The sequence below is a fragment of the Bombina bombina genome, chromosome 3 (genome assembly GCF_027579735.1).
Source record: "Bombina bombina isolate aBomBom1 chromosome 3, aBomBom1.pri, whole genome shotgun sequence".
In the NCBI taxonomy this organism is placed as follows: Eukaryota; Metazoa; Chordata; class Amphibia; order Anura; family Bombinatoridae; genus Bombina; species Bombina bombina.
Window position 1 is genome coordinate 516,487,416 of NC_069501.1, and position 13,045 is coordinate 516,500,460.

General features: G+C 40.9%; 1 protein-coding gene across 1 annotated transcript in view; it reads left to right on the forward strand.

The window, feature by feature from the left end:
* The window catches only part of ARL8A (ADP ribosylation factor like GTPase 8A), a 64,477-nt gene that overhangs the window by 43,811 nt on the left and 7,621 nt on the right, over nucleotides 1-13,045 (forward strand). The window lies entirely within an intron of this gene.

Here is a 13,045-nt window from a genome sequence, read left to right on the forward strand (position 1 = left end):
GTATATAATAAAACAACTCTGCAATATACTTTTATTATTTACTTTGTCCTCTTTGCCTGTAATTCCATTCTGAAATTGTGAGCTTTTCAGTTCCTGTTAGAAATGGAAGTGCAGAACACTGTTAAATCCAGCACAACCATTGGCTGCACACTCTAGTGACTTATGTATAACTGTCTCTAATTGGCCACAGCAGAGAAGGTAACACAAGTTACAACATGGCAGCTCCCAGTGTTTTATAGACACTAAAACTTTACACTTATTTTGTCACTTTTTAAACAACTAATGAAACTATAAAAATACATCTACATGTTAGTCATGGACTAATCTTTTCTTTGAATGCATCATTCTATCTAGCATGTATTTAGTGTTTAATGTCCCTTTAACTTGACTAATTTAGCAGAAGATATTCTTATTATTCAAAAAAAGCTTAAAGGGACATAATACTCATATGCTAAATCACTTGAAACTGATGCAGTATAACTGTAAAAAGCTGACAGGAAAATATCACCTGAGCATCTCTATGTAAAAAAGGAAGATATTTTACCTCACAATCTCCTCAGCTCAGCAGAGTGAGTTCTGTGTAAAAAGTTATACTCAGCTGCTCCCAGCTGCAGGTAAAAAAATAAAAAAAAAATGAAGAAATGAACAGCAGCCAATCAGCATCAGCAGTGCTGAGGTCATGAACTTTTACTGTGATCTCATGAGATTTGACTTGACTCTCATGAGATTTCATTGTAAACTTCCTTTACCTGATTGGTGAAATAAGATGAGAGTGCACGATGCTCATCCCTTCAGATGTCCCAGGACAGACACACTAAAATGCTGCTTAGAAATCCTTTACAATGGGAGGTGGCTACTGAGGAACTTTTGAGGTAAAATATCTTTCTTTTTTACATCAAGATGTTCAGGAGATATTTTCTAGTCAGCTTTTTACAGCTATGCTGCATCACTTTCAAGTGTTTAAACATTTGGGTATTATGGCCCTTTAATCATTGAGCTGTCCCTTTTCTTTTAACTTTACCTTCAATCTGACTTTTCAAGTTGAAGGGACATGAAAGACAAAACATTTAGGATTCAGATAGAGCAAGCAATCGTAAAATACTCTGAAACTAACTTCTGCTATCAAAATTACCTTGTTCACTTTGTATCCTTTGTTGAACAATGTATCCAAATATGCTCAGCAGTAGCAATGCACTATTGGCAACTAGCTGGTGATTGATATCTCCTGTCATTATCTCACTAGATAGTTTTAGCTAGCTCCTTGCATTGTTGCTCTAAAGTTTTAACTATGTGTTTAATCTTTTTGCAGGAGTTATATGAAAGCAGCAGTGCAATAATAAAGATACAAATAATAGAACATTTTCTTTAGCACTTTTGTGCCCCTTTAATGGAAAAATAAGAAGGTGCTCTGAATGTAACTTCTGAACTTCCAGATTTAATTTAGCAAATTAATGCAATATTCACTTTGGTCACTAGAGGGCAAAGTTGTGTAATAATTGAAATCTTTTACATTTTCAGTTGTTACCCTAGTAAAATGCAGATAAATTATTAAAGTACTAAATAAAATGGACTCTCTCAGATTTCTCCCTCACACACATTATTATTATTATTATTAGTTGAAAACTTAATTTTTAAATATATATGGATAAAATGCAACAAAGAATTAAAGGGACACTGAACCCAAACTTTTTCTTTCATGATTCAGATATTTACTCCTATTATCATTTTTTCTTTATTCTTGTGCTATCTTTATTTGAAAAGCAAGAATGTAAGTTTAGAAGCCGGACCATTTTTGGTTCACATCCTGAGTTGTGCTTGCTCATTGGTGGCTAAATAATAACCAAGTCCTGTCCAGGGTACTAAACCAAAAATTGGCTATCTCCTTAGCGTAGATGCCTTCTTTTTCAAATAAAGATAGCAAGAGAACGAAGAAAAATTGATAATAGGAGTAAATTAGAAAGTTGCTTAAAATTGCATACTCTATCTAAACATGAAAGAACATTTTTTGGGTTTGGTATCCCTTTAATAGCAACAAAGAGAAATCAAACATATTGCTTACATTTTTGCTCACTCCAGAGTATAAAATACAAATACATTGTACAGACAGCTTTTTTAAAGTGTACCAGTGTGAGTTGAAAAAGTCTGACAACAGTTATATTAAACAGTGTGATTCAAATTATACATCAATGTGCGAAACATTTGATTTAATTTGTACTCATATTTTTGTCTGCTAGGGAATAATCCTTCCTTGTTAACCTCTTAAGGACATATGACGGAATTTTTCCGTCATAAAACAATTGAGCAAACTGAAAGCTATGTCCTTAAAGGGTTAAAGGGACATTTAAACACTTTGAGATGGTAATATAAAATGATAAATTGTGTATATAAAAAAATCTCTAAAATATACTTTCATTAATTATTGTGTCCCCTTTTCCTGTAATTTCACTCTGGAATTATGAGCTTTTCAGTTCCTGTTAGCAATGGAAGTGCAGAACGCTGTTATATTCCGCACAGCCAATGGTTCCTCACTCTAGTGACCTATTTATAACTGTCCCTAATTGGCCTCAGCAGAGAAGGTAACCTAAGTTACAATATGGCAGCTCCCATTATTTTATAGACACTAAGGAGCCGATTTATCATGCCCCGTATGCACTGTATGCACCTGTTTCCACGCGAAGACCGCTGCTCCTTAACTCGTCTGCCACCTTTGAGGCGGCAGACAGCAATCCGCCCGATCAGATACGATCGGGTTGATTGACACCCCCTGCTAGCGACCGATTGGCCGCGAATGCGCAGGGGGTGGCATTGCACAAGCATTTCACTACAAATGCTTGGCAATAACAAATGCCGACAGCGTAAGCATTTTAAGTTCACTTGGGCATTGATGGGGTTGGCATTTGTTTTTCTTACTTCTACATTTGAGATATACCACTTGCCAACTGGTATGATTTTACCGGACAGTCCTGGTTTTTGGCTTCCTGTCCCGTGGTATAATTGTCCCGGGAGTCTGTGCCGCATTGTAAAAATCGGTCCTGAGACGTAAGCTTGGTGTGAGTGCCAGATTGTTGGAATGAGGTCTTTGTTGTTTTTTTACAGTATATAAATTTGTTTGCATGTTATGACATCTGAGTCTCCTGCACATTTCATTAAAGGGATATTAAACAGTATGAGATTGTAATATAAAATGTTTAATTATGTTTAATTAAAACACTTTACCATATACTTTATTTATTTTGTCCCCTTTCCTATAATTTAACTCTGAAAATTGTTGGTTTTCTATATTCCACTGATTCACTATAAAGTAATTGGCGCTGCCATGTTTGAACTTACGTTTTCCCCTTATCTATCTTTCCTGCTAATGACAATTATGGACAGATAAAAAAACAGGTAATAAAAGAGAATGCTAAAACAAGGCTCTGTGGGACATAGCATTATCTAAATAAAGGTCTCTATGCAGCCTTGTTTGCACAAACAGAGGTAAATAAAAAAAACTAGTTCAAACATGATGGCACTTTATAGAAACTGAACATCTACATACTACTCTAAGGATAATCTTTGCTTTGAATACATCATTATGTCTAGCGTGTATTTACTGTTTAACATTCATCTAATAACGGCACAATAATAAATATAGGGCTAGATTACAAGTGGCACGCTACTGTTTGTGCGAGTCGCAATAAGCAATATCGTGACCACGCTAACTTGCACAGGTGTAAAGTGGTGCTGGGTTAGCGCATGAGCAATAAATGTTAGTTTTTTTTTCTTCATAACGCTCTCTATTGAAGTCTATGGGGTGAATGCGTTAGCACAGTCGCAATATCCGAAGTCCTGAAGTCAGTGCTCACTGGGTTTTGCTTGAACGCAAACATTTTACTTTCAATTTGTAAACCCCTGCATGTAAACCCCATGTAAACCCCTGCCTGTTAAAAGCTTATTTCTACCAGTGCAAGCAAAATCGCTAATTAGCGTGCCACTTGTAATCTGACCCATATACTTTGGTAAACAGGCATCAGCAGTTTACAGATTAGATTGAATAATACAATATTTAAATATGAACGGGACATAAAAGTGCAAAAAGAAAATGCTCTAATTTGTTTGCATATACCTATGTGTTCAAGCCCTGAAAATACATAATTGAAGTCAGCTCCACAGCAACAATATACTATTGGAACTTAAGCCAAACACATTTGTTGAGCCAATGAAAAAAGACAAATGTATGTAGCCACCAATCACTAGATAGCTCTCAGTAGTGCATTGCTTTTCCTGAGCCTTCAAAACCTTTAGTGTAAAACTGAAAAAATAGCTGCACAGTCAATTGCAAAATAAAATTAAAAAAAATATTAAAGGGGCAGTCTACTCCAGAACTTTTATTGTTTAAAAAGATGGATAATACTTTTATTACCCATTTCCCAGTTTTGCATAACCAACACAGTTATATAAATACACTTTTTACCTCTGTAATTACCTTGTATCTAAGCCTCTGCAGACTGCCCCTTATTTCAGTTCTTTTGACAGACTTGCATTTTAGCCAATCAGTTCAGAATCATAAGTAACTCCACGGGAGTGAGCACAATGTTATCTATATGAACTTACATGAACTAGCGCTGTCTAGCTTTAAAAACTGGCAAAATGCACTGAGATAAGAGACAGCCTTCAAGGGCTTAGAAATTAGCATATGAGCCTTCCAAGGTTTAGCTTTCAACAAAGAATACCAAGAAAGCAAAGCAAATTTGATGATAAAAGTAAATTGGAAAGTTGTTTAAAATTGAATAACTTATCTAAATCATGAAAGTATTATTTTGACTAGACTGTCCCTTTAAAAACAAGGCATTAAAGTAAAAAACACAGGTATGTCATGTGCATTTGGTATGGATAATCTATAATTATTTCCTTGTTATTACAAGGCTACACAATATCCAAGTTTTATCATGAACTGCCTAGCTAGAAGTAAGTAATTATTTATAATAGATTAATTACAATAATTAATTAAAAAAAGGTTCACACCGGCTACCATATTTAAATCAAAGGATTAATTGTATTGTTAAGGAAAATATCCACTGTACTTTCTTGTGAATCGAAAATGACTCTATGTATTCCTCTTTTGTGTAAGTGTCTCTATACAAGGGTGAATGTTACAGGATTCTCTATACCTGTAAAATGTTAAAATACTGATGTCTTTGTTTCTTCCCACAGGCGCTCCCTGCAGGTCATAAGATAAAGTGTCATGTTCTATTGCCATTAATATCCGATGTTGTAACTTTCCTGTAACACTGTGTATTGTTATACATTCCCACCCTATACAAAATGCCCTTCTTTCAAGAAATCGAGTTATGAGAAACATTTTCAGGCAATATTGAAAGGGATCCATTGTTGGTCACTGTTTTTGATTTTCTTGTAACAAATTTAAAGTCCTCAATGACTTTGTGCATTTTGAGAATAAGGGACTATCCTACCACATCTTGTGAACAATTCTATTTGTACCCACCTAGTTTGGACCACCATTGTATGGACACTGTGGGACTTTTTGTTTCAAGATAAGTTTGTGAATTTGCTTCAATTTTTGTGGGTCCACTTCTCTGGATTGATTATTAGCGCTCCCTAGGAGAACTTAGATTCCCAGGTTTTAGTACTGAATTACTATTTCTTTCACTATGGAATTGTGGTTAAAGTAGGCAATGATTCTTAAATAATATCACAAACTTTATTAGCTGAAGCACAAGGGGGTTACCACTTACTGTACATTTAGACATTGCCCATGAAGTCACATGAGGGCTCCTAACCATGACATACAGAATGAGAAGCATGTTATATGGCCTAGTTACCTGGGAGCAGATTCTTTTAGCCCAATTGTGCTTTTCACAGAGTAGAAATTTCCTGAAGTATATCAGTCTGATCCTGCCTAACAAGGTCAGCCCAGTCCTGAAATAACAGGCAATTCTCCTCTAAACAAGGGAAAGGCAACCCCAGATGATCATTTCAGCCCCCTTTGGGCCTTGTCAATAAGGTGCAGCCATATCCCTGTCAGCCATATAGAATCAGTCCAGGATTGGACCCAACTACTAGCGTGAAAAGATAAACACACGCTAGCACGCTGAGAGGAAACCAGGACGTGACCCACTCAGGAATAACAATGAACAGATTAACTTGTATAAAAAGAAAAGAGTATTCACAGATGCAGGTCTTCGGATTGGAGTTTTAAAACAGGCATAGGATGAGGCAGTTGAGTGATCAAATGAAGCAGTGGAAAATGTCCCTTTAATCAAGTACAAGGATGAGGCAGCAGAGTGGTCAGGCAAAGCAGTGGTCAGTGTCCTTTTAATCAGATACAAGGATGAGGCAGCAGACATTGGCAGGCAAAGCAATGGTCAGTGTCCCTTTAATCAGATACAAGGATGAGGCGGCAGAGTGGTCAGGCAAAGCCATGGTCAGTGTCCCTTTAATCAGATACAAGGATGAGGCAGCAGAGTGGTCAGGCAAAGCAATGGTCAGTGTCCCTTTAATCAGATACAAGGATGAGGTGGCAGAGTGGTCAGGCAAAGCAATGGTCAGTATCCCTTTAATCAAATACAAGGATGAGGCAGCAGAGTGGTCAGGCAAAGCAATGGTCAGTGTCCATTTAATCAGATACAAGGATGGGGCAGCAGAGTGGTCAGGCAAAGCAATGGTCAGTGTCCCTTTAATCAGATACAAGGATGAGGCAGCAGAGTGGTCAGGCAAAGCAGTGGTCAGTGTCCCTTTAATCAGATACAAGGATGAGGCAGCAGAGTGGTCAGGCAAAGCAGTGGTCAGTGTCCCTTTAATTAGATACAGAGTACACACAAGCCGAAATGAAACAGCAAGAAGACAAACAACAAACGGGCACCAGAGCGATGTCCTGCCGAGGCTTTTCAAGCCTGATGACGTGAAGGGGCCGGAAACAGGAAGGCCGTGTCACGTTGCTAAGCAATGTGACGCTCAGTAACAGAGAGAGATCCGGGAGCCACTGTGACACGGCGATGAGCGGATCTGATCATGACAGCACCCCCTCCTCAATGACCCTTCCGGGGGATAGGACCAGGTTTGGAGGGATGAGCCTTATGAAAAGCCTTGACCAAAGTAGGAGCATGAACTTGACAAGCTGGTTCCCAAGACCGCTCTGTGACAGGGTAGCCTTTCCAGTGGATGAGATAGTACAAGATTTTACCACGACGTTTGGAATCGATAATGTGACTGCCCTCTAACTCCGGATGTCCTTGAACCAGAAGAGGAGAAGGAGTGGTCCTAGGTCTGGAGTATCTGTTAAAGGTGGCGGGTTTCAGAAGAGAGACATGAAAAACTGGATGAGCCTTAAGGGTCTTAGGAAGAGCTATACGATAAGCAGTAGTGCAAACCTGACTCAGGATCCAGAAAGGACCGACATAACGTGGTCCCAGTTTAATAGAGGGTTGCTTAAGATGAAGATGATGTGTAGAAACCCAAACCTTGTCTCCAGGACGGTACTTGGGGCCTTCTTACGCTTACGATCTGCATAGTATTTATATTGATTAGAAGCTTTGATGAGGAGAAGGCGGATCTTTCGCCAATGGCGACAAAGTCTGCGGACTGAGAGATCAGCAGCAGGAATTTCCGAAGGAGAGGTATGAAGTGGAAAAGTTTTGGGTTCAAATCCATAAGCTGCTTTAAAGGGAGAAGTTTTAAGAGAAGAATTGTATCGGGCATTGTGAACCAACTCAGCTAGCAGCAAGTAGTGGGTCCAATTAGAGTGGAGATGATCCACATAATGCCTGAGGTATGTTTCCAAGCACTGATTGACTCTTTCAGTTTGTCCATTAGATTGAGGGTGATGAGCAGTGGACAAGGAGATGGAAGTACCAAGTTGTTTACAAAGAGATTTCCAAAAACGAGAGACGAATTGAACTCCCCTGTCCGAGACGATCAAGAGGAAAACCATGAAGTCTCACTACATGTTGGATGAACAATTCGTAAAGGGTTTTAGCAGAGGGTAAGCCAGACAATGGCACGAAATGGGCTGATTTGGTGAATCTGTCGACTATAACCCAAATGGTATTGTTTCCAGCAGAAGGAGGGAGACAAGTAACGAAATCCATGGATAAATGAGTCCAGGGTAGATGAGGGATGGAAAGAGGTTGGAGAAAACCAAAAGGTAATTGCCGAGGTATCTTGTTAAAAGCACATATAGAGACGTATTCTTTGGCATCCCTAGTTAAAGAGGGCCACCAAACATGTTGTTTAAGGTTCCAAATAGTCTTACTGATACCCGGGTGTCCAGAAAGAGGACTGTCATGAGCCCATGATAACAACTTAGATCTGAGATGTTTCGGGAACATAAAACAGACCAGCAGGAAGTTTGCAGGCGAAGGATAGGTCTTTTTGAGCATCTTGTAATCCTTGTAAGGTAGAGGCCGATAGAAGGGCTATGATCTCATGCGGATGGAGTGCCAGATTCAGGAACATTAGAGGATTGGAACTGCCATGACAAAGCATCTGGTTTGACGTTCTTAGTGCCTGGAATATAGGATAAGACGTAATGGAACTGGGAGAAATACAAGGACCATCGAGCTTGCCTGGAATTCAAACGTCTGGCTGTCTGGAGATAAAGTAAATTCTTATGATCAGTGAGGATTGAGAAGGGATGAATAGTGCCCTCTAACCAATGTCTCCATTCATCTAAGGCCATTTTGATGGCCAGCAATTCCTTGTTGCCCACATCATAGTTTAATTCTGAGGAGGTGAACTTCTTGGAGAAAAAACTGACGGGATGAATCTTACCAGACTCTGGAAGACGTTGAGAAAGTACTGCTCCTGCAGCCACAGAGGAAGCATCCACTTCCTGGATGAATTGATGCTCCGGATTAGGGTGACGAAGAAAAGGTGCAGAAGCAAAAGCATTCTTAAGGGAGTCAAAAGCCTGATTAGCATCTGGAGACCACTGTTTGACGTTTTGCCCCTTTTTTGTTAGAGAAGTAAGGGGTGCTGATATTGTGGCAAAACCCTTAATGAACTTCCTGTAGTAACCGGCAAAACCAAGGAAACACTGGAGAGCTTTAAGGGACTAGGCCACTCTAGTAAGGCGTTGAGTTTGGTAGGATCCATATTATACCCATGTTTTGGATATCACATATCCTAGAAAGGAGATAGAATCCTGGTGAAAGGAACACTTTTTCCATCTTGGCAAAAAGATGATTATCCCTAAGACGTTGAAGTACTTTCTTGACATGGGACACATGATCCTGATAGGTCTGCGAGAAGATGAGTATATATCGTCAAGGTAGATGATTACGAAGATATTCAGATTATCCCGAAATATCTCGTTGACAAAGTGTTAGAACACTGCTGGGGCATTGCAAAGTCCAAAAGGCATGACAAGATATTCGTAATGCCCAAAACGGGTATTAAAAGCTGTTTTCCATTCATCTCCCTTGCGCATACGGATGAGATTGTACACGCCACGAAGATCCAATTTGGTGAATATAGTGGAACCTTGTAGATAAGTGAACAACTCGGAAATTAGGGGCAACGGATAACTATTCTTCACAGTGATTTGATTTAGACCCCTAAAGTCTATACAGGAGAGGAAGAAGGTCTTATAAAGCCACTAGCCAGGTTATCCTTGATATATTCTTCAAGAGCTAGGTTTTCGGGTCTAGAAAGAGGATACATTTTCCCATGGGGCAAAGGAGCCCCAGGGAGCAGGTCTATGGGACAATCAAAGGGAAGATCGGGAGGAAGACGTTCTGACTCTTTTTTGAAAAACTCATCAAGAAAGTCCTGATAGCAAATAGGAAAGGAGTTTGAGGTTTCGGTAGTAATTGCTATGGTGACTGGACGCTTGACCGGGGTGTGTAGACAGTTGAGAAAACATGAAGACCCCCAAGTAGTGAGTTCGCCTTGAGTCCATGAAAATGTAGGGTTGTGCAGCTGTAGGCAGGGAAGACCCAAGATTATAGGAAACTGAGGATTCGGAATGACATCAAGGTTAATAGTCTCAAAATGGAGAGCCCCAACGGAGAATAGCAATGGCATGGTAGAAAACTGAATAAGTCCAGAGCCCAGCGAACCACCACTGACAGTGGAGACCTTGACAGAGTGCCCTTTAGCACGTAGGGGTATTCTGTGTATAGTTGCAAAGCTGGAATCAATAAACATGCCACCAGCACCCGAATCAATGAGACCTTGAGTGTAGATCTTTCGATCTCCGAGATGAAGAGTTACCAGCACAAAAAGTTTGTTGTTGAGGGAGGAGAATTCGATCTGGCTTAAGTCCCTCAATCTGGAGTTAAGCCCTGGCTTTTACTGGTCTGGTGGGGCAATCCCTCAACAAATGGCCCTTTAGGCCACAGTATAAGCATAGACCAAGAGCACGTCTTCTCTGGCGTTCGGTCTCGGTTAATTTGAAGGTACCAACCTCCATTGGTTCTGTTTGATTGGTAGTGGTAGATGAAGGAGACACAGGATTGGAGAAACGGGGTGCCAGGTGGAAACAAGGGCGAGATAGGGGTTTACGTGTTCACTCTCTCTCCTGTTGTCGTTCACTATACCTGGCATCAAGTCTGATACAGAGATTAATCAGGTCTTCAAGGGATTCAGGGAGGTCCCGATACACTAACTCGTCCTTCAGATGTTCAGAGAGACCCTTATGAAAAGCCGCTCTTAGAGCTCCCTGATTCCAAGAGGTCTCAGCCGCAAGCGTGCGGAACTCAATAGCGTACTGTGCCACGGATTAGGCTCCCTGACGCAGGTCCAAAAGAGAGGCTTCAGCAGCTGAAGATCTTCCAGGTTTGTCAAAGACAGTGGAAAACACAGTCAGGAAGGAATCCACATCCTGAAGGATAGGGTCGTTCTTTTCCAATAAGGGAGACACCCAGGCCAGGGCTTTCCCTTTCATCAATGATATAAGGAATGTTATCCTTGAAGAAGGCGTAGTGAAGAGAGCAGTGCTGTTGCGGAAATGAAGACAGCACTGGTTCAAAAAACCCCTACAATCATCAGGATTTCCATCATATTTGTCAGGAAGGGGAATCCTGGGGCCAATTTGCCCTTGAGTATGGGTATGGGTAGGTGAAGACGAAGGTGTAGCCAGAGAGGTAGGATTGGGCTGTGTGGGAGCCACCACACTTTGCAGTAAAACAGTTATCTGATCCAGCTTGGAGTCCAGGGATTGCAAATGTGCAGCATGAGATCCCAATAACTGCCCCTGGTGGGCCACGGCCATTTAAAGCTCAGCGGGGTCCATATATGGCCCGTTTGTACTGTCAGCCGTATAGAATCAGTCCCGGATTAGACCCAACTGCTAGCGTGAAAAGATAAACACATGCTAGCACGCTGAGAGGAAACCAGGATGTGACCCACTCAGGAATAACAATGAACAGGTTAACTTGTAGAAAAAGAAAGTACTCACAGATGCAGGTCTTCGGATTGGAGTTTTAAAACAGGCATAGGATGAGGCAGTTGCGTGATCAAATGAAGCAGTGGAAAACGTCCCTTTAATCAAGTACAAGGATGAGGCAGCAGAGTGGTCAGGCAAAGCAGTGGTCAGTGTCCTTTTAATCAGATACAATGATGAGGCAGCAGAGTGGTCAGGCAAAGCAATGGTCAGTGTCCCTTTAATCAGATACAAGGATGAGGCGGCAGAGTGGTCAGGCAAAGCAATGGTCAGTGTCCCTTTAATCAGATACAAGGATGAGGCAGCAGAGTGGTCAGGCAAAGCAATGGTCAGTGTCTCTTTAATCAGATACAAGGATGAGGCAGCAGAGTGGTCAGGCTAAGCAATGGTCAGTGTCCCTTTAATCAGATACAAGGATGAGGCGGCAGAGTGGTCAGGCAAAGCAATGGTCAGTGTCCCTTTAATCAGATACAAGGATGAGGCAGCAGAGTGGTCAGGCAAAGCAATGGTCAGTGTCCCTTTAATCAGATACAAGGATGAGGCGGCAGAATGGTCAGTGTCCCTTTAATCAGATACAAGGATGAGGCGGCACAGTGCTCAGGCAAAGCAGTGGTCAGTGTCCCTTTAATCAGATACAAGGATGAGGCAGCAGAGTGGTCAGGCAAAGCAGTGGTCAGTGTCCCTTTAATTAGATACAGAGTACTCACAAGCCGGAATGAAGCAGCAAGAAGACAAACAGCAAACGGGCACTGGAGCGATGTCCCGCCGAGGCTTTTCAAGCCTGATGAAGGGGCCGGAAACAGGAAGACCGCATCACGTTGCTAAGCAACGTGACGCTCAGTAACAGAGAGAGATCCGGGAGCCGTGGCGACACGGCGATGAGCAGATCTGATCATGACAATCCCTCTAGACACATTAGGCAAGGAGTCCACTTCTGGGTTCCCCCACAACCCTTAGGGAGGCTTTCCCCCATGGTCATAATACATATACATACAGAATGAGAAGCGCTCTGCCAGGAACGAACAACAGCTCAGTGGCTTGTTCTATGGCTCAGTTACCACCTGGAAGTAGCTTCTTTTAGCCCAGAGGAGAAATATATTAGTCTGATGCCACCTAGCAAGGCAAGTCCAGCCTAAAAATACCAGGCAATTCTCCTCTGAACAAGGGAAATGGCAACCCCAGACAATCATTTCGGCCTTCTATGGAGCTTGTCAGTACATATACATTTAATACACCTCTCTCTAATCATGGGTGCCTCTATTGTGGAACTTTGGTGGGATTGCAGGTGTCTGAAGGACAGTTGCTGTACATGCCCAAACATGTCGGCACTGGAATGCAATGAAAGCTAAATTTCAACATGGCAACACCCATGATTAGAGGAGGAAGGGAATATCCTCAGTACTATGATTATAAAATGTACTTCATGCTTAATGTCTCTTTAAGTACATAGTCTTGTTAGAGCAAAACAGATCTGCTGTAATGAGGAAAGCTATTGTTAATATACATATATATTTTTTTTTTACTAAGAAGTCTTTAAAAAGAAGCTACATTTTTGTAATTTATTTTAATCTAAGATTGAGCCCTTCAGTTTTTATACAAATTTCTAATGTATGCATTTTTATAAACCTGTCCAAACTGAATGTGGTTGAAAGCAATTCAACC